We start from the raw sequence: 26,220 nt of genomic DNA, 5'->3' as shown, positions 1-26,220 counted from the left end.
TTTTTTTAATTTTTTTTTCATTTATTTATTCTCAAGAGACAGAGAGAACACAAGTGGGGAGGGGCAGAGAGAGAAGGTGACAGAATCCAAAGCAGGCTCCAGGCTCCGAGCTGTCAGCACAGAGCCCGACGCGGGGCTTGAACCCACAGTGAGATTCTGACCCGAGCTGAAGTCGGACGCTTAACCGACTGAGCCACCCAGGTGCCCCAAGACATGGCAATTATTATTTGAAGGCACAATTATCTACCTATGACTCTGATGGAAATTATTTCACCCATCTTCATCCCTAAAGCACTTTTCATTGAAAATATTACCCATATACAGGCAGGAAATTCATAACAGATGTGTAGCTTCCTTTAGATGTGCATTCTGGCCTTGTCACATTTGTGTCATCAAACACATTATTGACAACGTGAAAATAAGCTCTCAACATCAAGATGGTGACATTAGAGAATGTGGTATAAATGGAATTTCATATGTTCTCAATTAGAAATAATTTTTTAATGGTGAAGGACAAATTTAAAGTATTGTCCAATTTTATTGAAATGTAGTAGACACACCATGTTGTATTAGTTTCAGGCATATATAATAGTGATTCTGTGTGTATACGTTATGCTCTCCAGATACCTATACAAGTGTAGGTATCATGTGAAAGCATGCAACACTTTCTTACAGGATTGACTATATTCCATAGACTGTACCTGGTATCCCAATGACGTATTCATTCCATAGCTGGAAGCCTGTATGTCTTTCTCAAGGGTATCAATTTTTATTCAACCCAAGTATTTTCGTGGTAAACACCACTGCCTGTGGTTCATTCAGCATGTGTCAGTTTGTCGTCTGTATTTCTGGGAATGCTGCTTAAAGCATTACAAATGATATCATGACATCAATAAATTCGGTTTCGTTCTTCACTCAGTAAAAAGGAGAAGGAAAAGATTTCTTTGGGTCCCAGGCCCTTCACTAAGACCCTTCCCAATCTGGAGAACAGGCTTCACTGGACCAGCTGCGCTCTCAGTACTTCCAGCTGAGCAGCCATGGCCTTGAGCATTGCAGGAATTCCCACGGAGGCCGGCAGGGGGCGCGCACGCACCACGCCCAGGGAGGGGCCGGGCCTCTGCGTGCGCAGTGATGGCCAGAGAAGGCGGCCGTTAGGCTTTTCTGATCCAGGACACCTCAGAGCTGGAAAGGCTTCCTTGCTTCTGAGGACCCAGTGCCTCTGAGTGTGGGCAAAGAGCCAGAGCTGCATGTCCAGCAGGTTCCGCCCCCCGGGGGGGTGGGGAGGGGTGCTGGGCAGCTTCCCCAGAAAGGCCAGATGGTCAGTGAGTGGCACAGTCCCTTACATTTTCTGGGTTGTTCCGTGGCTTATTCCTCATTTCCCCTGCCGCTTTGTGAACAAGATGTGTTTCACTCAAGGATCCAAGGATTCAGGGGGTCCCGCCACGCCGCGTCAGAGAGGCTGGGGTTGGCTTGTGCCAGGTTCAGGCTTGTTTGGGGGAGAAATCCTGACACAAATTCGGAGGAACAGGAGCAGCATGGGAAGTGAAGACGCCGAATGTTGACTCTCAGGACCTTCTAGAAGAATGAGCTGGGACCCACTCTCCGAGTCCTGCCGCAACCAGAGCCCGAGGTAAAAACACAATGTGCCCTCCACATCATACATGCTTTTATTAACTTTCAGTGGGGATTTTTTCCCAAGAATGTCCTCGTCGTTGAAAACAACTGAAAACCTGACAGGGACGTTGTGCCAGGACCCTCCCGTTATTCGAATGTTCAATATTATTCCTGCAACAGAATTCCTTACACTTATCCTTTCTTGCCTTTGTTGGAAGGAATCTCCTCAATAATACCTTCAAAACATACTCGTTACCTTATCTCCTTTTTAGTTGAGATTTGGCCTGTTTTCTAATTTCTCATGAACTCGTGAACATCCGAAATACTTTTAAATTGATTGCAGATTTTACTAAAAGCTCATTCATGGGATCCCTCTGTGACTGCTGCTGGTCAAAGGACATACCAAGGCCACTTCTCAGTGTGGGTAGGACTGTAGCAAGCAAACATTGTGAATCAATTTTAGAAGAAAAAGCCTCATGGTATTCTGTCTTTATGAAACTTGATGCTCAGATCCCCTGTTCGATACATTTCCACTGTTTTTAAATTTTTATTTTTTGCTCATTTTCTCATTCAGAGATTCGTAGACCTGCCCGAGTTTTATATTCACCACACATACTTGCAAGGCTCCTTTCTGTCACCGTAAGAGAGAAGACAGACCTGATGCACATGCAAGTTTCTGTAACTTCAAGATGTGTTGTGTAGGTCTCTGTTAACTTTTCCCACCCAGTTGAAAATATCATCCCACCTTGAGTGGTTCCATAAAAAATGTAATCTATGTGCACCAGTATGATTTCATTTCGTTATACTGGATTTCTTCATTGGATATTTTATGTATGTGTATACATTAGATGGTTTAGTCCTGAGAAAATCCTACACGTAGTTGAATTTGAAAGAAAAATGTATATCCTATACAGAAAATTAGAAGATTTGCATATTAAATTCATAAATGTAGAATTTTTGCAAGTGAAATTAGGGTTATTTTCTGAGGAAGATGCAAGGGGAGAATAACCATTTCAGGGGGAAAAGAATGGGGTGTAGTTTTCACATGTCTGCAGGAGTTACTCAATTACATATGTGTTTATGAGCAATTTTATGACAGTGTCCCATTTTTCCAATTCATTAATGATTTCATAAGCTACGTATATCATTTTTCATTCCAAGATTATAAAAGTAAAACTTTTATCTTCTGTTGCTATGAGAGTATTTCCATTTTGTAGTAATTTTTAAAATTCAAGTGTAATTAACATCGGGTTATGTTTGCTTCACGGTGTACAGTATAATGATTTAACACTTCTCATAAGACTCCATGCTCCTCACCATGGGTGTATTCTTCATCTCCTTCCCCTATTTCACCCACCCCCCACCCACCTGCCCTCTGGCAAGCACCATTTCCTCTCTAAATTTAAGGTCTGTTTTTGTTTTTTTGTTTTTTGTTTTTTTGGTCTGTCTTCTTTTCTCCATTTTCTTTGTTTCTTTGTTTTGTTTCCCAAATTCCACATAAAGTGATGTCATATGGTGTTTTTCTTTCAGCGCACAGCCTCATGGGGGACTTGAACTCCTGAACTGCGAGCATGACCTGAGCCCAAACCCAGAGTCAGACGCTTAACTGACTGAGCCCCTCAGGCACCTAAGGTGAATGACTTTTTAAATGCATTGTTGGATTTGGGTTGCAAATATTTTCCCGACAATTACTATATCTATGTTCATCGGAGATATTGGCCTGTTGTTTTGCTATTGTTTGTAATGTCTTTGGTATCAGGGTACTGATGGCCTCATAAAATGAACTTGGAAACTTGCCTTCCACTTTCATATTTTAGAATATTTTAAGAATAGGTATTAACTCTTTATTTTTTAATATAATTTATTTTCAAATTGGCTTATATTCAACACCCACTGCTCATCCCAACAAGTGCCCTCCTCAGTGCCTATCACCCACTTTCCCCTCTCCCCCACCCCCATCCACCCTCAGTTTGTTCTCTGTATTTAAGAGTCTCTTATGGTTTGCCTCCCTCCCTCTCTGTTTGTAACTATTTTTCTCCCTTTTCTTCCCCCATGGTCTTCTGTTAAGTTTCTCAAGATCCACATATGAGTGAAAACATATGATATCTGTCTTTCTCTGACTGGCTTATTTCACTTAGCAAGACACCCTCCAGTTCCATCCACATTGCTGCAAGTGGCATGATTTTATTCTTCCTCATTGCCAAGGAGTATTCCATTGTGTACATAAACCAGTTTCTTTATCCATTCATCAGTTGATGGACATTTAGGCTCTTTCCATAATTTGGCCATTGTTGAAAGCACTGCTGTAACCATAGGGGTACATGTGTCCCTATGCATCAGCACTCCTGTATCCCTTGGGTAAATTCCTAGCAGTGCTCTTGCTGGGTCATAGGGTATTTGTAGTTTTAATTTTTTGAGGAAGCTCCACTCTGTTGTCCAGAGCAGCTGCACCAGTTTGCATTCCCACCAACAGTGCAAGATGGTTCCCATTTCTCTACAACCTCGCCAGCATCTATAATTTCCTGATTTGTTCAATTTAGCCATTCTGACCGTTGTGAGGTGGTATCTCAGTGTGGCTTTGAGTTGTATTTCCCTGATGAGGAGTGACATTGAGCATCATTTCATGTGTCTGTTGGCCATGTGGATGTCTTCTTTGGAAAAGTGTCTATTCGTATCTTCTGCCCATTTCTTCACTGGATTATCTGTTTTTCAAGTATGGAGCTTGGTGAGTTCTTTATAGGTTTCGGATACTAGCCCTTTATCTGATATGTCATTTGCAAATACCTTTTCCTATTCCATCAGTTGCCTTTTAGTTTTGTTGATTGTTTCCTTTGCAGCGCAGAAGGTTTTTATCTTCATGAGTTCCCAATAGTTCATTTTTGCTTTTCATTCCCTTGTCTTTGGAGACGTGTCGAGTAAGAAATTGCCACGACTGAGGTCAAAGAGGTTGTTGCTTGCTTTTTCCTCTAGGATTTTGATGACTTCCTGTCTCACATTTAGGTCTTTCATCCATTTTGAGTTTATTTTTTGTACGGCATAAGAAAGTGGTCTAGTTTTATTCTTCTACATGTTGCTGTCCAGTTCTCCCAGCACCATTTGCTAAGGAGCCTGTCTTTTTTTTTTCCATTGGATACTCTTTCCTGCTTTGTCAAAGATTTGTTGGCCATCCATTTGTGTGTCCACTTCTGGGTTCTCTATTCTATTCCATTGGTCTATGTCTCTGTTTTTGTGCCAATACCATACTGTCTTGATGATTACAGCTCTGTAGTAGAGGCTAACATCTGGGATTGTGACGCCTCCTGCTTTGGTTTTCTTCTTCAGTATTACTTTGGCTATTCGGGGTCTTTTGTGACTCCATACAAATTTTAGCATTGTTTCTTCTAGCTTGGAGAAGAATGCTGGTGCAATTTTGATTGGGATTGCATTGAATGTGTAGATTGCTTTGGGTAGTATTGACATTTTAACAATAGTCTTGCAATCCATGAGCATGGAATATTTTTCCATTTCTTTGTGTCTTCTTCAGTTTCTTCCATAAGCTTTCTATTGTTTTCAGCATACGGATCTTTTACATCTTTTTGGTTAGGTTTATTCCTAGCATTTTATGGTTCTTGGTGCAATTGTAAATGGGAACCGTTTCTTTATTTCTCTTTCTGTTGTTTCACTATTGGTGTATAAAAATGCAGCCGATTTCTGTACATTGATTTTGTACCCTGCAACTTTGCTGAATTCATGTATCAGTTCTAGCAGTCTTTTGGTGGAGTCTTTCGGGTTTTCCATGTAGGGTATCATGTTGTCTGCGAAAAGTGAAAGTTTGACTTCTTCTTTGCCAATTTTGATGCCTTTTATTTCATTTTGTTGTCTGACTGCTGATTCTAGGACTTCCAACACTATGTTGAACAACAGTGGTGAGAGTGGACATCCCTGTCATGTTCCCGATCTCAGGGGGAAAGCTCTCCATTTTTCCCCATTGAGGATGATATTAGTTGTGGGCTTTTCATCTATGGCTCTTATGATGTTTAAGTATGTTCCTTCCATCCTGACTTTCTTGCGGGTTTTTATTTAGAAAGGATGCTGTATTTTGTCAAATGCTTTTTCTTCATCTATTGAGAGGATCATATGGTTCTTCTTTCTTGTATTAATGTGATGAATCACATTGATTGATTTGTGAATATTGAACTAACCCTGCAGCCCAAGAATGAATCCCACTTGATGATGGTGAATAATTCTTTGTATATGTCATTGAATTCGATTTGGTAGTATCTCGTTGAGAATTTTTGCATCCATGTTCATCAGGGATATTGGCCTGTAGTTCTCCTTTTTTGTGGGGACCCTGTCTGGTTTGTGAATCAAGGTAATGCTGGCTTCATAGGATGAGTCCTGAAGTTTTCCTTCCATTTCTATATTTTGGGGACATCTTGAGAAGGATTGATATGAACTCTGCTTTAAATGTCTGGTAGAATTCCCCAGGGAAGCCATGTTTGTCCAGGACTCTTATTTGTTGAGAGATTTTTGATAACTGATGCAACTTCTTTACTAGATATGGATCTGTTCAAATTTTCTATTTCTTCCCGTTTGAGTTTTGATAGTGTGTGGGTGTTTAGGACTTTGTCCATTTCATCCTGGTTGTCCAGTTTGTTGGCATAGAATTTTTCATAGTATTCTTGGATAATTGCTTGTATTTCTGAGGGATTGGCTGCAAGAAATCCCTTTTCATTCGTGATTTTATCTACTTGGGTCCTCTCTCTTTTCTTTTTGAGAAGCCTGGCTAGAGGTTTATCAATTTTGTTTATTTTTTCAAAAAACCAAATCTTAGTTTCATTGATCTGTTCTATTTTTTTTTGGGGGGGGGGTTCTGTATTGTTTGTGCTCTGATCTTTATTAATTCTCTTCTTCTTCTGGGTTTGGGGTTTCTTTGCTGTTCTGCTTCTAGTTCCTTTAGGTGTGCTGTTAGATTTTGTATTTGGGATTTTTCTTGTTTCTTGAGATAGGCTGGATTGCAATGTATTTTCCTCTTAGGACTGCCTTTGCTGCATCCCAAAGGTTTGGATTGTTGTGTTTTCGTTTTCATTTGTTTCCATATATTTTTTAATTTCTTCTTTAATTGCCTGGTTGACCTATTCTTTCTTTAGTAGAATGTTCTTTAACCTCCATGCATTTGGAAGTTTTCCAAACTTTGTCCTGTGATTAATTTCAAGTTTCATAGCATTGTGATCTGAAAGTGTGCAAGGTATGATCTAAATTCTTTCATATTTATTGAGGGCTGTTTTGTGACTCAGTATGTGATCTATCTTGGAGGATGTTCCCTATGCACTCAAGAAGAATGTATATTCCACTGCTGTAGGATGAAAAGTTCTAAATATATCTGTCAAGTCCATCTGGTCCAGTGTATCTTTCAGGGCCATTGTTTCTTTATTGATTTTCTGTCTAGATGACCTGTCCGTTGTTGTAAGTGGAGTGTTAAAGCCCCTGCAGTTACCACATTCTTGTCAATAAAGTTGTTTATGGTTGTGATTAATTGTTTTATATATTTGGGTGCTCCTGAATTCGGTGCGTAGACATTTATAATTGTTAGCTCTTCTTGATGGATAGACCTAGTAATTATTATATAATGCCCTTCTTTATCTCTTGTTACAGCCTTTACTTTAAAATCTATTTTGTCTGATAGAAGTATGGCTACTCCAGCTTTCTTTTGACTTCCAGTAGCATGGTAGATGTTCTCCATCCCCTCAGTTTCAATCTGAAGATGTCCTCAGGTCTAAAATGGGTTTCTTGAAGGCAGCAAATAGATGGGTCTTGTTTTTTTTTTTAATCCATTCTGATACCCTATGTCTTTTGATTGGAGCATTTACTTCATTTGCATTCAGTGTTGTTATTGAAAGACATGGGTTTAGAGTCATTATATTATATGTAGGTTTCATGCTTGTGGTGATGTCTCTTGTCCTTTAGTGGTCCTTGCATCATTTTACTCAGAGAGTCTCCCTTAGGATCTCTTGTAGGGATGGTTTATTGGTGATGAATTCCTTCAGTTTTTGTTTGTTTGTTTGGGAAAACCTTGATCTCTCCCTCCTTCTATTCTGAATGACAGGCTTGCTGGATAAAGGATTCTTGGCTGCATATTTTTCCTGTTCACCACATTAACAATTTCCTGCCACTCCCTTCTGGCCTGCCAAGTTTTAGTGGATAGGTCAGCTACTACCTTTATGTGTCTACCTTATATGTTAAGCCCCGTTTATCCCTAGCTGCTTTCAGAATTCTCTATTTATCTTTGTATTTTGACAGTTTCAGTATGATATGTCGTACAGAAGATTGATGCAAGTTACATCTGAAGGGGATTCTCTGTGCCTCCTGGATTTCAATGTTTGTTTCCTTCTCCAGGTTAGGGAAGTTCTCAGCTATGTTTTGTTCAAGTACATTGGCCCCTTTTTCTCTCTTCTTCTTCTGGAACTGCTATGATATGGATATTGTTCTGTTTGATTGCATCACTTAGTTCTCTAAATCTACCCTCATATCCAGAATTTTTTTATCTCTCTTTTCCTTAGCTTCCTCTTTTTCCATAATTATCTTCTAATTCACCTATTCTCCCCTCTGCCTCTTCAGTCTTCGCTGTGACCACCTCTATTTTATTTTGCACCTCATTTATAGCATTTTTAAATTCATCATTACTATTGTTTAGTTCCTTGATCTCTGCAGCAATAGATTCTCTGCTTTCTTCCATGCTTTTCTCAAACCCAGCGATTAATCTTATGACTGTTATTCTAAATTCTTGTGCAGTTATATTGTGCATATCTATTTTGATCAATTCTTTAGCTGTCATTTCATCCTGAAATTTCTTTTGAGGAGAACTCTTCTATTTCATCATTTTGGATAGTGATGTGTTTTAAAAGCTTGTTATGTGCCCTGCACCTGTGAGCACTTGTATATTAAAGACGGGCCATACCCTATCCAGAGCCTGGCCCTTCAGGAGATGTTTTTTTGGAGAGTGTTACTAGCTCTCTCTTGTTGTGACCTTGGGTACTTTATCTCCCAACTGGTAGTGATGTTTTAGACCCTCCACCAGGTGTGCTTTGACTTGTTCATTGAAGTAGCTCTGGAAAGGAAAACAGACAAACAAAAAACAAACAGAAAACAAAAACACACAAACACACAAGCAAGCAAACAAACCAAAAAAAACCTAGAACAAAAAAACCAGAAACACCAGCTACAAGTAAATCACAGGGTGGAGGTAGTGCTGATAGAAGAGGCCTTATCCCATACAAAGAGAGACATGACATGGGTGGGGAAAAGAAAGAGTAAAAATGGACCAGAGAAACTTTTTGGCTTAATCCAGAGAGAGAGAAAGGAAACTGAAGAAGGAGGTGGGGAAGAATGAAGGAAGATAAAGTTGTCCAGACAGAGAAACTATAGGGCTTAATCCAGAGAGAGAAAATGGAGAATAAAGAAGGAGGTTTGGAACATATATCAAGAGAATGGATTAAATATGTCTGCTTAAACAAACCAACAACCAGAGTAACCAGACTAGAGGAGGGAAGAGATGAGAAGGAGAAAGGAAGGAAGAATGTATCTATATAATTAGAATTGTTTGAGAATTAAACCAGGCAATGCAGCAGTGCAGGTCTGGAGAAGGGGGCGTCCACTGTGGGTCTTGCTGTCCAATCCCTGAGGCCCCATCTTGGTGGTTGTGGGGAGAAAAATGGCAGCCCCACCGCCCCCCCCCCCCGCCCCCAGTCTCTCCTCTGCAGACCACTCTGTTTGAGCTATCTGTCCTCACTGTGCTGTGGATACAAATGAGACAGTTTGTCTCGCTCCCCCGACTCCCGTGCCTGGCATTTGGCTGGGATTTAAACTCTTGCTCCCCGGGCCCCGGGAAGCATCTCTCCCCACCACCTGATATGTGGTCCCTGACTGGCAGGTGCAGGCAGGCTTTGTCCTGTCCCACAGGGAGGGGGATCACTCCAGGGAGGGGATCACTTTTTCCTAGTGCGGACTGTGCCCCTGACCTAGCCCCCGAGCCTGGGGCTGGCTCCCCTCCTCCCCAGGTTCGTGATCTGGGCAGCTGGCCCCAGTCCACAGCAAGCCCCACAGTTAGAGATTGGATCTTTCTCTGTCCTGGCCTGAGATTTTTCTCTTGTCCAGATACAGTCCTATGCTTCCCCAGCCACTCTTTCTCTTCCCTTTGTCTCTCGGAAGAAGCGGATCCCTCCCTCTGTTCATTTCATCTCTCCCAGGTCACAATCACGCACCTGTGGCCCATCAGGTTGTCCCATGGGTCCCTGGAAGTGTGACTGTCTCTTTTCCACCCGGACTCTTGGGATTCAAAGTCCTTTGGCTTCAATACTTCTTTGTTTGGGAGAAGAGGGAAGTTTGGATACCCCTACTTCTCTGCCATGTTGGCCCCTCCCCTCAGGCATTAACTCTTTAAATGGTTGAAAGGATGCAGCTCTGAAGCCATTGGATCTTGGCCTTTTGTTTGTTGGGAGTTTTTGGATTACTGGTTGAATTTGATTGCTATTCATCAGTCTGTTCAAATTTTCTATTTCTTTCAGGTTCAGTTTCGGATGTGATGTTTCTAGGAATTGATACATTTCTTCTAGGTTGTCCATTTGGTTGGTCTATGATTTTTCATGATATTCTGTTATAATATCTGTGTATTTCTGTGATGTCTGTCATTATTTATCCTCTTTCATTTCTGCTTTTAGTTTAGTCCTCTTTTTTGGGGGAGGGGGATGAGTGTAGCTAAAGGTGCATCAATTTTGTTTATTCTTTGAAACTATGAGCTTCTGGTTTCGTTGAAGCCTTCTGTTATCTTTGGGGTTTGTTTATTCTTTTTTCTAACTGCTTTATGTGTAAGTTTAGGTGGTTTGTTTGAGATTTTTCTTCTTGAGGGAGGCATGGTTTGTTGTAATCATCCCTCTTAGATCATTCATAGCATCCCAAGGATTTTGGACCCTGGTGTTTCCTTTTTCATTTGTCTCTCTATATTTTTGGATTTCCTCTTTGATTTCTTGGTTGACCCATTCATTGCTTAGGAGCATGTTATTTATCCTGCATTTCCTGATTCTTTTCCTGTGATTGATTTCTGGTTTCCTACCATTGTGGTCAGAAAAGATGCATGAGATGCATTCATCTTTTTGAATTTGTTGAGACTTGTTGCCTAACATGTGATCTCCTCTGGAGAATGTTCCATGTGCATTTGACAAGAATGTGTATTCTGCTGTTTGGGGATGGAATGTTTAAAATATATTTATTAGCTCCATCTGGTCCAGTGTGTCATTCAAAGCCACTGTTTTCTTTTTGATTTTCTGATTGGATGATCTGTCCATTGTTGTAAGGTGGTGTTAAAATCCTATACTAATTTGTATTGCTCTGAATTTCTTCTTTTAGGTCTGTTGTTAGCTGATTATATATTTCAGTGCTCCCATGTTGGTTGCATGAATATTCACAATTGGTATGTCTTCTTGTAGATTGTTCCCATTATCACTATGTAGCATTCTTGGTCTCCTGATGTAGTCTTTGTTTGAAAGTCTATTTTGCCTGATTGGAGTATTGCTACCCCATGTTTCTTTTCACTTCCATTTGCCTGATAAATGTGTTTCCATCATTTCACTTTTGATCTACATGTGTCTCTAGTTCTGGAATGAGACTCTTGTAGGTAGCACATAGGTGGGTCTTGCTTTTTTATCCATTAAGGCACCCTGTGTGTTTTGATTGGAGCATTTAGTCCATTTATATTCAAAGCTATTATTTATTGTAGTATATTTTACTTGCTGAATAGTTAACATGCAGTGTTCTGTTAGTTTCAACAATTTTCTACATCACCAATGCACATCACAATAAGTCTACTCCTTAATCCCCATCAGTGATTCCACCCATCCCCCACCCCACCCCACCCCCTCTGGTAACCGTTCTCAATAGTTAAGAGTCTGTTTCATGGCTCATCTCTCTTCTCTCTCTCTTTTTCCTTTGGTCGTTTGTTTCTTAAATGCCACATGTGAGTGAAGTCATAGGGTATTTGTCTTTTTCTGACTGATTTATTTCACGTAGAAGTATACTCTGTAGCTCCATCCATGTTATTGCAAATGGGAATATTTCATTCTTTTTTATGGCTGATATGATTCCATTGTGTGTGTGTATATATATATATATGTATGTATATATATATACATGTATGTATGTCTGCACATGTATACATACATGTATACGTGTGTGTGTGTGTGTGTGTGTGTGTGTGTGTGTATTTTCCAGGTCTGTATGTATTCATCTATCTAGGGACACTTGTGCTCTTCCATAATTTGTCTTGTAAATATTGCTGCCTAAACATGGGGTGCATGTATCACTTTGAAAGAGTGTTTTTGTATTTTGGGGGTAAATAGTAGTGCTATTGCTGGATCATCGGGTAGTTCCATTTTTAACCTTGTTGAGGAACCTCCATACTGTTTCCACAGTGTGGCAGCAGTTGGCATTCCCACCAACAGTGCACAAGAGCTCCTTTTCCTGCGCAACCCATTCTACCCTTGTTTCTTCTGTTGTTCATTGTAGCCATTCTGACAGGTATGAATTGATGTCTCCTTGTACTTTTGATTTGCATTTCCCTGCTGAGGGGAGATGTTGACCATCTTTTCATGTGTGTGTTGGCCATCTCTGTATCTTCTTTGGAGAGAGATCTGTTCATTTCTTCTCATTTTTTAATTGGATATTTTTGTGTGGGTTTATTTGCACAAATTCTTTATATATTTGGGATACTAACCCTGTTTCGGATATGTCATTTGCAAATATCTTCTCCCATTCTGTAGGTTGCCTTTTAGCTTTGCTGATTGTTTCTTTTGCTATGCAGAAGCTTTTTATTTTGATGAAGTCTCAATAGTTTATTTTTGCTTTTATTTCCCTTGCCTCAGGGGACATATCTAGAAAAATGTTGCTATGGTAGTTACTAGAGACATTACTGCCTGTTCTCTGTTCTGGGATGTTTATGGATTCATGTCTCACATTAGGTCCTTAATCCATTTTGAATTTATTTTTGTGTATAGTATAAGAAAGTGGTCCAATTTTATTCTTTTGCTTATAGCTGACTAGTTTTTCCAGCACCATTTGTTGAAGAGTCTGATTTTTCCCATTGGATATTCCTTCCTGCTTTGTTGAGGATTAATTGAACATAAAATTGTAGGTTTATTTCTGAATATTTTATTCTGTCTCCTCAATGTATGTATTTATTTTTGTGCCAGGACCATACTGTTTTACTGCCTACTGCCTTGGACTAGAACTTGAAGTCGTGAATTGTGATCCCTCCAGCTTTGCTTTTGTTTTCCAAAGCTTCTTTGGTAATTTGGGATCTTTGCTGGTTCCATATATACTTAGGATTTTTGTTTTAGTTGTGTGAAAAAATGCTGTTGGTACTTTGATAGAGATTACATTAAATCTGTGGATTGCTTTGGGTAGTGTAGACATTTCAAAAATATTGGTTCTTTTTTATTTATTTACTGAAAAAATTTTTTATGTTTGTTTATTTTTGAGAGAGAGAGAGAAATAGAGCGTGAGTGGGGGAGGGGCAGGAAGAGATGGAAGCATAGAATCCTCCAGCCTCCACACTCTGGGCTGTCATTCAGCATATGGCCCAACGTGGGGCTCAAATGCACGAACTGTGAGATCATGACCCAAACTGAAGTCGGACACTTAACCAACTGAGCCAGCCAGGTGCTTTTCTTTAAAAAAAATTTTTTTTAACATTTATTTTTATTTTTGAGATAGAGAGAGACAGAGCATGAACAGGGGAGGGTCAGAGAGAGAGAGAGAGACACAGAATCTGAAACAGGCTCCAGGGTCTGAGCTGTCAGCACAGAGCCTGATGTGGGGCTCGAACTCACGGACTGCAAGATCATGACCTGATCCAAAGTCAGACGCTTAACCGACTGAGCCACCCAGGTGCCCCTAAAAAAATTTTTTTTAATGTTTTATTTATTTTCGAGAGACTGAGACAGAGCATGAGTGGGGGAGGGGCAGAGAGAGAGGGAGACACAGAATCCCAAGCAGATTCCATGTTCTGAGCTATCCGTACAGAGCCCGACGCAGACCTCAAACCCACAAACATGAGATCATGAACTGAGCTGAAGTCGGACGCTTAATCGACTGAGACACCCAGGCACCCCTGGTTCTTTCTGTGTATAAGCATGAAATGCCTTTCTATTTATTTGTGTTGTCTTCAGTTTCTTTCATCAGTGTTTCACAGTGGTCAGAGTAAAGGTCTTGCACTTATTTGCTTAGGTTTATTCCTAGGTATCTTATTATTTTGTGTGTGTGTGTGTAAATGTAATTGGGATTGTTTCCTTAATTTCCCTTTTATTGCTTTATTATAATAGAAATGCTACTGATTTCTGCACATTGATTTTCCATCCTGTGACATTACTAAATTCAAGTTTCAGTTCTGGTAGATTTTTGGTGGAGTCTATTGGATTTTCTATATAGAGTATCACATCATGTGTACATAGTGAAATTGTACTTTCACTATGTGAAATGCCTTTCATTTCTTTTTGTTGGCTAAGTGCTGTGACTAGGACTGCCAGTACTATGTTGAATATAAGTGGTAAGAGTGGAGATCTTTACTTTTTACTGACCTTGGAGGAAAGCTTTCTGTTTTCTCCACTGAGTACGATGTCTGCTGTGGGCTTACATAGATAGACTATATTAAGCTGAGGTATGTTCCCTCTAAACCTGTTTTTAGAGGGTGTTTATCATGGATGAGAGGTTTACTTTGTCAAATAATTTTTTCTGTGTCTGTAGAAATGATATATATTTTATCCTTTCAATTATTACTGTGATATTACAGGTTGATTGATTTTTGAATATGGAACTATCCTTGCATTCTGGAAGATATCCCACTTTATGCTGGTGGACTATTTTTTGAATGTGTTGTTGGATTCTGTTTGCTAAATCTTGGTTGAGGACTTCTGCATCTGTGTGCATGAATGATATGGACCTGTAGTTTTGTTTTTCCATGGTGTCTTTATTTGGTTTTAGTATCAGGGTAATGCTGGTCTCATGTAAGTAATTTGGGTATTTTGTTTCCTGTTCTGTTTTCTGGTATAGTTTGACAAGTACAGGCATCAACTTTTCTTCAGATGGTTGGTAGAATGTGCTTGTGAAGTCCCCTGGTCCTGGACTGTTGTCTGTTAGGTGATTTTTGATTACTGAGTCTGTCTTCTTGCTAGTAAACAATCTGTTCAAATTTTCTATTTCATCCTGCTTCAGTTTTGGTAGGTTCCATGTTTCTAGGAATTGATCTGTATATTCCAGTTTGTCCAGCTTGTTGGCATATAGTTTTTCATAATATTCTGTTACAATTCTTTGTATTTCTCTGGTGTTGGTTGTTCTTCTCCGTCATTGTTCTTTATACGTGTTGTTTCTGTTTTCTGATTAGTGCGGCTAGGGGTTATCAATTTTATTGATCTTTTCATGGAAGCACCTCCTAATTTCATTTACCTTGTTCTACTGTAGTTTTAATTTCTGTATCATTTATTTCTCCTCTGCTTTTAATTATTTTCTTCATTCTGCTATTTGGGGGTTTTGCTTGTTGTCCTTTGTCTAGCTTTTATTGTCATAAGGTTTTGGAATTTACTTCAGGTTTTTGTTGTTGTTGTTTTCCCCCTGTGGCAGACCTATATTGCTATAAACTTCCCTGTTAGAACCACTTTTCCTGCTTTACAAAAGTTTGGATTGTTGTGTTTTCATCTTCATTTGTTTCCATGTCCTTTTGGATTTCTTCTTTGATTTCTTGGCTGACCCATTGATTGTTTAGGAGCATGTTATTTAACTTCCATGTTTTTGTGCTTTTTCCAGATTTTTTTCTTGTTGTAGACTTCTACTTTCATAGCACTGTGGTCTGAAAAGACACATGGTATGACTTCGATCTGTTTGATTTTGTTTCGGCTTGTTTTATGACCTAATATTTTATCTAGTGTGGAGAATGTTCCATGTGCACCTGAAAAGAAAGTGTATTGTGCTGTTTTAGGATGAAATGTCCTAAATATATCGGTTAAGTCCATCTGGTCTACTCTATCATTCAACATCACCACTTCCTTGTTGATTTTATGATTGAATGATCTCTCCATTGATGCCATTGGGGTGTAAAAGTGCCCTACTAGGATTGTATGACTATCAATTCCTTTACTTTTGTTTTTGACTGTTTTGTGTATTTGGATGCTCTCAGGTTGAGTGCATATATGTTTACAATTGTTCTTTTTGTTGGATTGTACTTTTTATTATTAAGTGTCCTTTGTCTCTTGTTATAGTTTTATTTTATTTTATTTTTTTAATTTTTTTTCAACATTTATTTATTTTTTGGGACAGAGAGAGACAGAGCATGAACGGGCGAGGGGCAGAGAGAGAGGGAGACACAGAATCGGAAACAGGCTCCAGGCTCTGAGCCGTCAGCCCAGAGCCTGACGCAGGGCTCGAACTCACGGACCACGAGATCGTGACCTGGCTGAAGTCGGACGCTTAACCGACTGCGCCACCCAGGCGCCCCTACAGTTTTATTTTTAAATCTATTTTGTCTGATATGGGTATTGCTACTGCAGTTTTCTTTTGATACTTTAGTTCTATAATTAGTCTCTTGTTGGTAGAAGATAGATAGGTCCTATATTTTTATCCATTCTATCACCCAGTGCCTTTTATTATTAAGAGAGAGAGAGCACAGGCATGGGAGGGTGGGGTGGGGGGAGTGGGGAGAGAGAGAGAGAAAGAGAATGAGAATGAGAATGAATCTTAAGCAAGTTCCATGCTCAGTGCAGAACCCAACATGGGGCTCAGTCCCATGATCCTGGGATCACAGCCTGAACCCAAATCAAGAGGCGAAATCTCAAGCAATTGAGCCATCCAGGTGCCCCTATCTGTCACCCAGTGCCTTTGATTTGAGCATTTATTCTGTTTCCACTCAAAGTAATTGATAGACATGTACTTGTCATTTTATTACTTGATTTTGGTTGTTTCTTAATCTTTCTGATCCTTTCTTCTATTTCTCTTTTTTATGGTTTGCTGGGTTTCTTTAGTAGCACATTTGAAATTGCTTGTCTTTATTCTCTCCACATGTATTACTGGTGTTTGGTTTGTGGTTATTATTAGGTTCGTACCTAACCACTTCTGCATATAGAGGTCTATATATTCAGTTGATAGTTGTTTAAGTTTGAACCAGTTCTTTACTCCTCTCCTCCCTGTGTTGTAGATATGTAGTGTCATATTTCAAAACCTTTTATATCATGAATACCTTGACTGATGTTTTACAGAAATACTCGTTTTTATTGCTTTAGCGTTTTGCACTTTAATACTGTCACTTTAGGTGTTTCTTTTCCACTCAAAGATTCCCCTTTAACATTTCTTGCCAGGGTGGTTTGTTGGTTGTGAACTCGCTTAGTTTTTATTTGGGAACTTCTTGATCTCTCCTTCCATCTGAATGATAGTGTGCTGGATAGACTCTTTTTGGCTGCAGATGTTTTCCATTCAGCACCTTTAACATACCATGCTGCTCACTTACGGTTTCAAAGTTTCTTCTGAAAAAAAATCCAGTGATAATCTTATAGGGTTTCCCTTGTAGGTAACTGTCATCTTTTGTTTTCCTGCTGTTAAAATTTTTCTTTATAATGACATTTTGGGTTTTAATTATTATATGACTTGGTGTGGATCTGCTTCTGTTGAATATATTGGGGGTTCTTTGTGCCTCCTGCTTCTGAATCTGTTTCCTTCCCTGCATAGGGAAGTTTTCCATCTGTTGTGTCTTCAAGTAAATTTTCTGGTTCTTTTTCTCAGAGTTCTGAGAATCAGAGATAGGACAGGAAAGACCTGTTGAAGGTTCTCTGATGAGTCACTGGATTTGCATGCATGGAGGATAGATTTGGGACTCAAATGAACAACCTAACTAACGTCAAAGAACTAGAAGAAAACAACAATCTAAGTCCAATGTTCTCAGAAGGGAGAAAGTAATACATATGAGAGTGGAAACAAATGAAACTGAGACCATGAAATCAGTAGAAAATATGAAGAAGACCAACAGTCGGTTTTCTGAAAAGTTAAACAAAATTGACAAGCCTGTACATAGACTATGCTAAGACAGAGAGAGGACCCAAATCAAAAGAATTATAAGTAAGAGAGAAGACATTACATCTGATAGCACAGAAACATAGAGGAGACAAAAAGGCAACTATGGCCAAATTAGATGCCAACAAACTGACTACCTAGAAGAAATGGATAGGTTCTGAGAAACACACAACCTACCAAGACTGTATCAGAAAGGAATAGAAGGTTTTTACAGACCAATTAAAGGAAGACTGTATCAATACCAGAAGATAACCAATGCAAGTAATTTGAATCAGTAATTGAAAATCTTCCAGTGAAGAAAAGCCCAGGACCAGGTGGATTCACTGGTGAATTTGAGCAAAAGTTTGTAGAAGAAACCTAACAGCAGCCCTCTCACCGATTAAAGAGGAATGAACACCACCAAACTCATTTCATGAGATTGGAATTACCCTGTTAGGAAGCCAGAAAAGGATACTACCTGAACAGAAGACTATAGGCCAGTATCCCCGTGATCAATATAGATGAAAAATTTCCATAATACACAGGCAAACCAAATTCAGCAGCACATTAAAAGGATCATTGACCATGATGAAGGGTCTTTTTTTCCCTGTAAAGGAAGGATGTTCAGCAATGCAAATCAATAAATGTGACCCCTCACATACTTGAAGGAAAGAAAAATCAAGCAGAAACCAGACTCTTAACTATAAATAGCAAACTGAGGGTTACTAGAAGGGAGGTGGGCAGGGGGATGGGTTAAATGGGTGATGGGCTAAGGAGGACACGAGTATTGAGGAACACTGGGTGTTGTATGTAAGTGATGGATGACTAAATTCTTTTTTTTTTCAATATATGAAGTTTATTGTCAAATTGGTTTCCATAAAACACCCAGTGCTCATCCCAAAAGGTTCCCTCCTCAATACCCATCACCCACCCTCCCCTCCCTCCCGTGCCCCATCAACCCTCAGTTTGTTCTCAGTTTTTAAGAGTCTCTTATGCTTTGGCTCTCTTCCACTCTCACCTCTTTTTTTTCTTCTTCCCCTCCCCCATGGGTTTCTGTTAAGTTTCTCAGGATCCACATAAGAGTGAAACCATATGGTATCTGTCTTTCTCCATATGGCTTATTTCACTTAGCATAACACTCTCCAGTTCCATCCACGTTGCTACAAAGGGCCATATTTCATTCTTTCTCATTGCCATGTAGTAGTACTCCATTGTGTATATAAACCACAATTTTTTTTATCCATTCATCAGTTGATGGACATTTAGGCTCTTTCCATAATTTGGCTATTGTTGAGAGTGCTGCTATAAACATTGGGGTACAAGTGCCCCTATGCATCAGTACTCCTGTATCCCTTGGGTAAATTCCTAGCAGTGCTGTTGCTGGGTCATAGGGTAGGTCTATTTTTAATTTTGGGGGGAACCTCCACACTGTTTTCCAGAGTGGCTGCACCAATTTGCATTCCCACCAACAGTGTAAGAGGGTTCCCGTTTCTCCACATCCTCTCCAGCATCTATAGTCTCCTGATTTGTTCATTTTGGCCACTCTTACTGGCGTGAGGTGATATCTGAGTGTGGTTTTGATTTGTATTTCCCTGATGAGGAGCGACATTGAGCATCTTTCCATGTGCCTGTTGGCCAGATGGATGACTAAATTCTATACCCAAAACTAGTATTGCACTGTATGTTAACCAACTGGAATTTAAGTAAAAACTTGAAAAATACATACTAAATAAATACATAAATAAATAAATTGTTAAAAATTTAAAGTAAAAATAAATAAATTTTAAAAATTAAAAAGAAAACTCATATGACGATGTCAATAGACACAGAAAAAAGATTTGAGAAAATTTGGTATCCATTTGTGCTAAAAAAACTCTTTAAAAATTCAGTGTAGAAGGAACATATCTCAACTTAAGAAAGGCCATGTATGTGAAGCCCGCAGCTAACATCATACTCAATAGTGATATTGTGAAAGATTTTCCTTTAAGATCAGGCACAAGACAAGGATGCCCTAGATATGTGAAGGGGATTGGGTGATGCAGGCTTCTGGTTATGTAATGAATAAATCACAGATAGAAGATACAGCATAGGGAACATACTGAATGGTACTGGAATAGATGCATGGTGACACATGATAGCTACACCTGTGTTAGTGTAGCAGAATGTATACACTTGCCCAATCACTATGTTGTTCCTCTGAAACTAATGTAACATAGTGTGTCAGCTATTCCCAAATAAAATGATTTTTTTAAGTAAGGTGAAGGAATGAAATAAAAAGTTTAATGTAAAAGAGCCTGTTAATATCTAATCAAGAAATGCAGTAAAGTTGCAAAATAGAAAGTCACCATACCAAATTCTGTAGCATTCCTATCCACTAACCACATTATCTAAAAAGAAGTAAAGAAAAGAATCCCATTTACAATAGCATCAAAAACAATAAAATATAGAGGAATAAATTTAGCCAAGGAAGTGAAAGATCTCTCTACAGAAAACTATAAAACCTGTGTGGAGAAATGGAAGAAATTCAATTTGGATGAAAGAAATGAAGAACACACACGTCAGTGAAAAGCCATCCATGTCCATCTTTTGGAGGAATTAATATAGATACAATATCCATACTACCCAAAGCCATCTAGAGACTCAATGCAATCTCTACCAATACTCCAATGCAATTTTTACGCAATTAGAAAAACATATCCTAAAATATATTTGGAACCACAAAAACACCCCAAGTAGCCAAAGCAAGAAAGAACAAGATAGGAGGCATCACACTTCTTGATTTCAAGCTGCATTCTGACACAAAAGAAATCAGTTATGTCACTGGCATAAGCACACACACAAGACAATGGAACAGAAATTGAGAGCCCAAACTAAACCCATGCATGCACAGTCAACTAGTATTTGACAAGGGTGTCCAGAATACACAGTGGAGAAAAGTAGTCTCTTGAATAACTGGTGCTGGGAAAATTGGATATTTACATGCATAAGAATAAAGCTTACATCCTTATGTTACACCACTGACAAGTATGAACTTGAAATGCATTAAAGATATAAATGTATGATATGAAAACATAATTCTTCCTTATCATTTCAGCTCTTATTGTGCCAAGACGGAGCTGTTGAGGTGGTGAAGGGCTGGGTGGAGAGTAGTCCTGGAAATAGAAGCCTCTGTGTGTGTGGAACAGACTTTCTTTAGTAGTCTGGAATTATCCCTCTGATCCTTTAAGACTAGCTACTTTCTTCCCTACATTTGCAGACCATGCTAGTACCATGGATGCTGCAAGCAATGCACTGCATTGTCGCCTCAAACTCCTAGAAGCTCTAGGTGGGACCTGGTGGGAAGGGTGGAGTTTTGTGGCACTGCTGCTGCCCTGTTGAAACCAGGTGGAGGGGAAGGAGACAGGCACTGTTCCTGCTTCACTGCAGTTCAGCTATGTTAGTGTTGGTGTTGTTGTTGGATTTTTCACCTTTTACCCTAACACAGCTCAAAAGTTTAATTTCTATCCTACAGGTCAACATGGCTGCCAGAGCGTTTCCTCCTTTCCCAGAAGTGCCCTCCATGTCGTACCCCGTGGGCTGCCCTTTATCACCATTCATGGGCTTTGGGCCACCCCTACCTTCTCCAACCCGGTGGCCTCTGGGACCTCACCCTCCACCTCCACCATCTGGAAAGATGATCTGAACAGTATGAGTTGACTTATAAAACATGTTTTGTCTTTTTACTTGTGTGTTTGGAAAAGATGCAGTGATGGCACCACAGGGCTTTCAGGTCGGCCTGACTGAGGATGTTACAAAGTTCTTCAAGTTTCTCAGGACATGCATGAAACAGGCTGTCATTTCCACATAGTGAGCTGGGCAACACATGTCTCTTACAGAGAAGGAAAGAGGCCTTATACAGGCCGACAGACATAGCACTCCTTAGGATGTAGCTTGTACAGAGACCATGTGCTGGGCTCTCCAAAGGATGAGACACACCTTAACTTTATTTCTAGCTACCTGAGACCTGAGCTGCTCACAGCTGCTTGATCAGTTATAAAAACACCTGAACCAGGGCCCTGTGAACCATCCTCAAGGGACAGGATCAGATCTCCCTCTTGTTCTCAACGGTCACCCGAGGCACCTGAAAAACCCGCTGCCCCTGGTAAAGGACCAGAGAGTGGGAAAGAGTTGAATATAATGAGACATGGTGCGGAGGGTTTGTTTTTCTTCTGCACAGTCTATGCAAGTCAGAGTCAACTTCCATCCACCTCCAGCCTTTATGAGACCCAGGACGTGGCGCAGCTCCCAAGGGGGAACATCAGTTGTGTCTCTACCAAGGATGCAGAGTAAGACAAGGTAAATTCTGTTGCCCATTTCAGTTGCAATGATTTCTGGAAACTTTTATTTGGCCTTGTCTGGTTTTCTGTGTCCTCTGGTGTCTTTACTGTCTTTATTTACTTCCTCACAAGCCTCCAGGCTTCTCCAGTTTAAGATCTTCATGTTAGCGGGCGCCTCTGGAAGCCACAAGTGCGTGGAGGCTGAGGACCACGTGGCTCTCACTTTGTGTTTGTGGAAATAGCTTGAGGAGGATGACACTTCACCGCACCCTCAAGTCTTCTGGAGCAGCTGACTCCTTCCGCACCTTCTTTACATGGGATTTTGTTATTATTTTCATTTTTTCCTATTTCAGCGTAGGCGATGAACTTGTTCAGAATGTCTGCGATGAGCCTCATGACTGGAAAAGATGAAAACTCTTTCCAACTTTATATTCTGTGCTTTGTGCAGTCCTGAGTGTTCTTAGATAAATTTCAGAATTCATTACTGATCCTTCTGTGTTGGTAAATGTGTGATAGAGAATTTCTCCAGTTGTCCCCTAGGTGGAAATACTCTGAATTATCAGAAGCAGCACGTGTACTCAAAAATGTACGTGGAACTGCAGTCGTGAGGGGAGAGAATCAGTGATTACCTGTAGGGCCAGTACCTCACAGAGTCCTTCAGTTGTGTTTATATGAGCAGGTTCTCTTGTGTCCCAGGAGCAGTTGTAACTGGTACTTTGTCTCATGATACCTTATGGGAGTTTCACAGCCGAAATTGAGACCTGTTTCTCTTCATTCTTTTATGTAGAATTTCTACCTCCCTTTTACAATGGGACAAAATAGCTCTGCACCTCATATTGTACTTAAAAGCTGAATTATCTGTGGATTAACATAAACTTATCTGAGACCAATGAATGTGCACAGGTAACGTGTTTCTCTCAGAAAACACATTTCCAGGCCCCCTGCACGACTCCAGGAATCCCCATCTCCTCATAGGTCTCTGTGGCCGTGCAGAGAAGATGCCTTTGTCAGGGAGGGAAGCAGAGTGAGGACAGGCACGGGCTGGCCGGCTGAGCTTTGACCCTGGGGTGGCCCTGAATTTCTGAGTGGTGCTGGGCTTTTCTTTCATTCCTTCATGTTCTGTCTATTCTCAACGTGCAAATAAAAAGCCTGCAGATGCGGTGGAAGAGGACACCAGAGGGGTCCTGGACACAGATGTCTGCCTCTCTGGAATATTCTCCTTTATTAGACTGGCATTACTGCCATCAGTCTTCTAGAATAGGAAGCCTTGGCTTTCTGCATTTATAAACACGGGCAGTGACGTGTGGCAACAGTAGTTTCTCCTTGTAGCATCCGGTACCTTCAGGCTGTAGGTGGGATCTTGTGGGAAGGTAGAGTTTTCTGGCACTGATGCTCTGTTCTAGAACCTGTGAATGAACAAGAGGCCAGGTGCTGACACCTGCTTCCACTGGGTTTCAGCTCCTGTGGGCATTGCGCTTCTGTCTGTCATACCAACATACCTGTCACTTCTGTTGTGTAGGTCCCTGTGGATGCAAGAAGACCTCCTCCTTTACCAGGTCCACCCTGCAGGCCCTTCCCCACAGACCCCCTTTTATCACTGTTCATAGGCTCTGTGAGCTGCCTCCAGCTCCTGGATGTCCTCAGGGACAGGACCCACCACCTCCACCTCGACTATTTGTAAGATAATCTGAACAGTATGAGTGGACGTGTTCAGCACATTCAGCTTCTGCCTTGTTGAGTCTTTGGGAAGACGTAGAGATGGCCTCACAGGCTTTGCAATGCAAGGGTGCTGCTGGCTGAGGACACTGTTAAGATTCCTCAGGTTTCTCGGGACATATGTATGTTAGGCTATGTCATTTTCCCTTACTGAGCTTGGCTGCAGGTGTCTCTTGTGGAGAAGGAAAGGGTCTTTTCGTAGAAAAGCAGGCATATCAGTTCTGCCGATGTTCCTCGTACAGAGTCCATGTTCCTGGGTCTATGAGAGATGAGGCACACCCCTACCATCAAGGGCTTCAGGTGTCCTAACAGGGAGAGAGTCACATGCATTAAATGACATGGAGCTTCTGATTTACAATAGTGGAAGCTCCAGTAATGGGTCCTCAAGTACAAGAGACAGAGATGTGAATCTCATGAGAATGAATTGGAGGCTGTGGGCGAGAAGGAAGAGCTGAGATGGTGCAGAGGGGAGGGTGTTGGACTCAGTGAGATGGAGCTGGAGGCCATTTCTGGCAGGGCCCACAACCTGGGCAGGGAGAGTGAGTGCAGCGTGAGGTCCACACAGAGCTGCTGCATGGATTCAAGCACAGTTCATGCAGGTGTCATCTCTGAAATGTCATTGTGGCCAAAGTGCACCTAGACTGTTGTTTCCCTTGGTTCTGTGTGAAAGAATGCCCTGGAGATTTGTAGTTTAAATTGGTTCTTATGGGATGCTTGTCTGCCTAAGTTTGTGTGCCTCTGTGGGACTAAATGCGATGGAAGGTTGTAGATCAGCTGTGCGGCTTCCTTGGCCTTCAGCCTGAGTCAGACTGTTAGCGGGAAATTCAGGGTTGACCAAGGAACCGCCCCTGCTGGACTCCTGTTATCTCACCCCTGCACTGCTGTCACCACCCTGCCTGAAGGTTTGCATCTCCGAAACTTCCCTCACAATTTCCTGAGACTTTGCCTGTGTTCCTGCTGTCTCAGCCCTAATACCCACTCTCAATGGGGCCATCTCAGAGCCTCAGCTTTGTAATCTGAGAAGCAGGGACATTGTTGGTCTCTGAGGTCAGTGTGATAAAGAGGTGGTTAAGCACATAAGGAATTTGTACAATGTATAGGACGAATGGGCATTCACCCTTCTCAGGGTGGAAATGAATGTATCTGCACGCAGAAGATCATCAACGGATGTTCATTCAATTTCATATAATGCCTGAGGCTGGGAGATTGGCAATTCCTGTTTCAAAAGATCCAACAAAGACGCCTGTGTGTTTTCTATGAAAATTCAGGTCCTACTTTACAAAGAAGGAAAAGATAAGTATGAGAATGTGTACATCCAGGGATCTACCTCTAAGATCTGAAGGTAATCTTCCATTACAGGTAGACACACAAATGCAGCCACACAATTAAGTGCTCGTCCCAGGCCACACATATATCATAGAAGACAAAATGCATAGAGGAGAACAGAAGATCCCATTGCAATAACTCAAAATCACTTTGACATAGAGGACAATCAGTCTGAAATTTGAAATGGACAGTGAACCATTACAAACCAGCTGTGGTTATTATATATTTAGAGAAGGTATCTAATCTGCCCCTTGGTCTGAATGCTTTCCCTGCCCACCCCATCCCCTCCACTTTGTCCTTCCTAGTGTCCCCTAATGCACTTGTCACAGTTGTGTCTCTGTGTCAGCATCTGCTTCCAGGAAAATCGACACTCATTCCCCATCAGGTGTACCCTTTGGGGTTCCTGTACACACAGTTAACCAACAGATAGAATGTATAGTATTGGTGGAAGAAGACAGACCGTTCTTTGGGGTTGTATTGCCTGGAAAGGACCTGTAGTTCCATCTGAGGAGTTGGACACATACTTTAGGGAGCTCTGGTGGTGGTGGTGAATTTTGTAGATAGATACTCATGAGCATACGGCACCTGCTAGTTTATGGGGTTTGTGCTGATGAGCAGGGCAGGTATCTGTTTCCAGGAAAGGGTCTATTCTGATGGTGAGGAATGGATTCAGGAGACCAGTAAGGAAGCCCTGCATTAATCCAGCTCTTGTGCCCTTGTGCACCTTACCAGCTGCCCCCAGTAGCACCAATCCAGGTGGCCTCCAAGGGGCAAATGGCAGCAATTTTTGTGGTGAGTCACAGGATGTCCCATAAACCTCCCCCTGTTGCCTTATTGAGGCATGGGGAGGGCAGAGGTCAATGGTATGAGATAGGTTCCTTCAACACAACCCAGGAGAGTTGGGTGTAAGATATGGCTCCTTCTGCATCGGCCAATCCAATCCACTTTGCCCCCAGGGACCTTGAACCCGGTGAGCCCCTTTTTCCTCCCAGCTTAGGGAAGCAGCCAGACTTCCAGCAGCTTTTGGGTTATGGCTGGGCCACCAAGGGTAGATGTCTGGTTGTCCACATGCTGCCAGCATTGCTATAGCAAATGTCAACATAAGCAGCTGCTGTATGGGGGGTGGGGGGAGATTCTCCTCTATTGTGATCAGGGCATGGGACCAAACATGACAGGAGAGAGGGAGAGA

The sequence above is a fragment of the Lynx rufus genome, unplaced genomic scaffold (assembly GCF_022079265.1).
Source record: "Lynx rufus isolate CCGP_SWC_20201006 ecotype Redwood Valley unplaced genomic scaffold, mLynRuf1.p SCAF_2, whole genome shotgun sequence".
In the NCBI taxonomy this organism is placed as follows: domain Eukaryota; kingdom Metazoa; phylum Chordata; class Mammalia; order Carnivora; family Felidae; genus Lynx; species Lynx rufus.
This window is presented reverse-complemented; position numbering follows the sequence as displayed.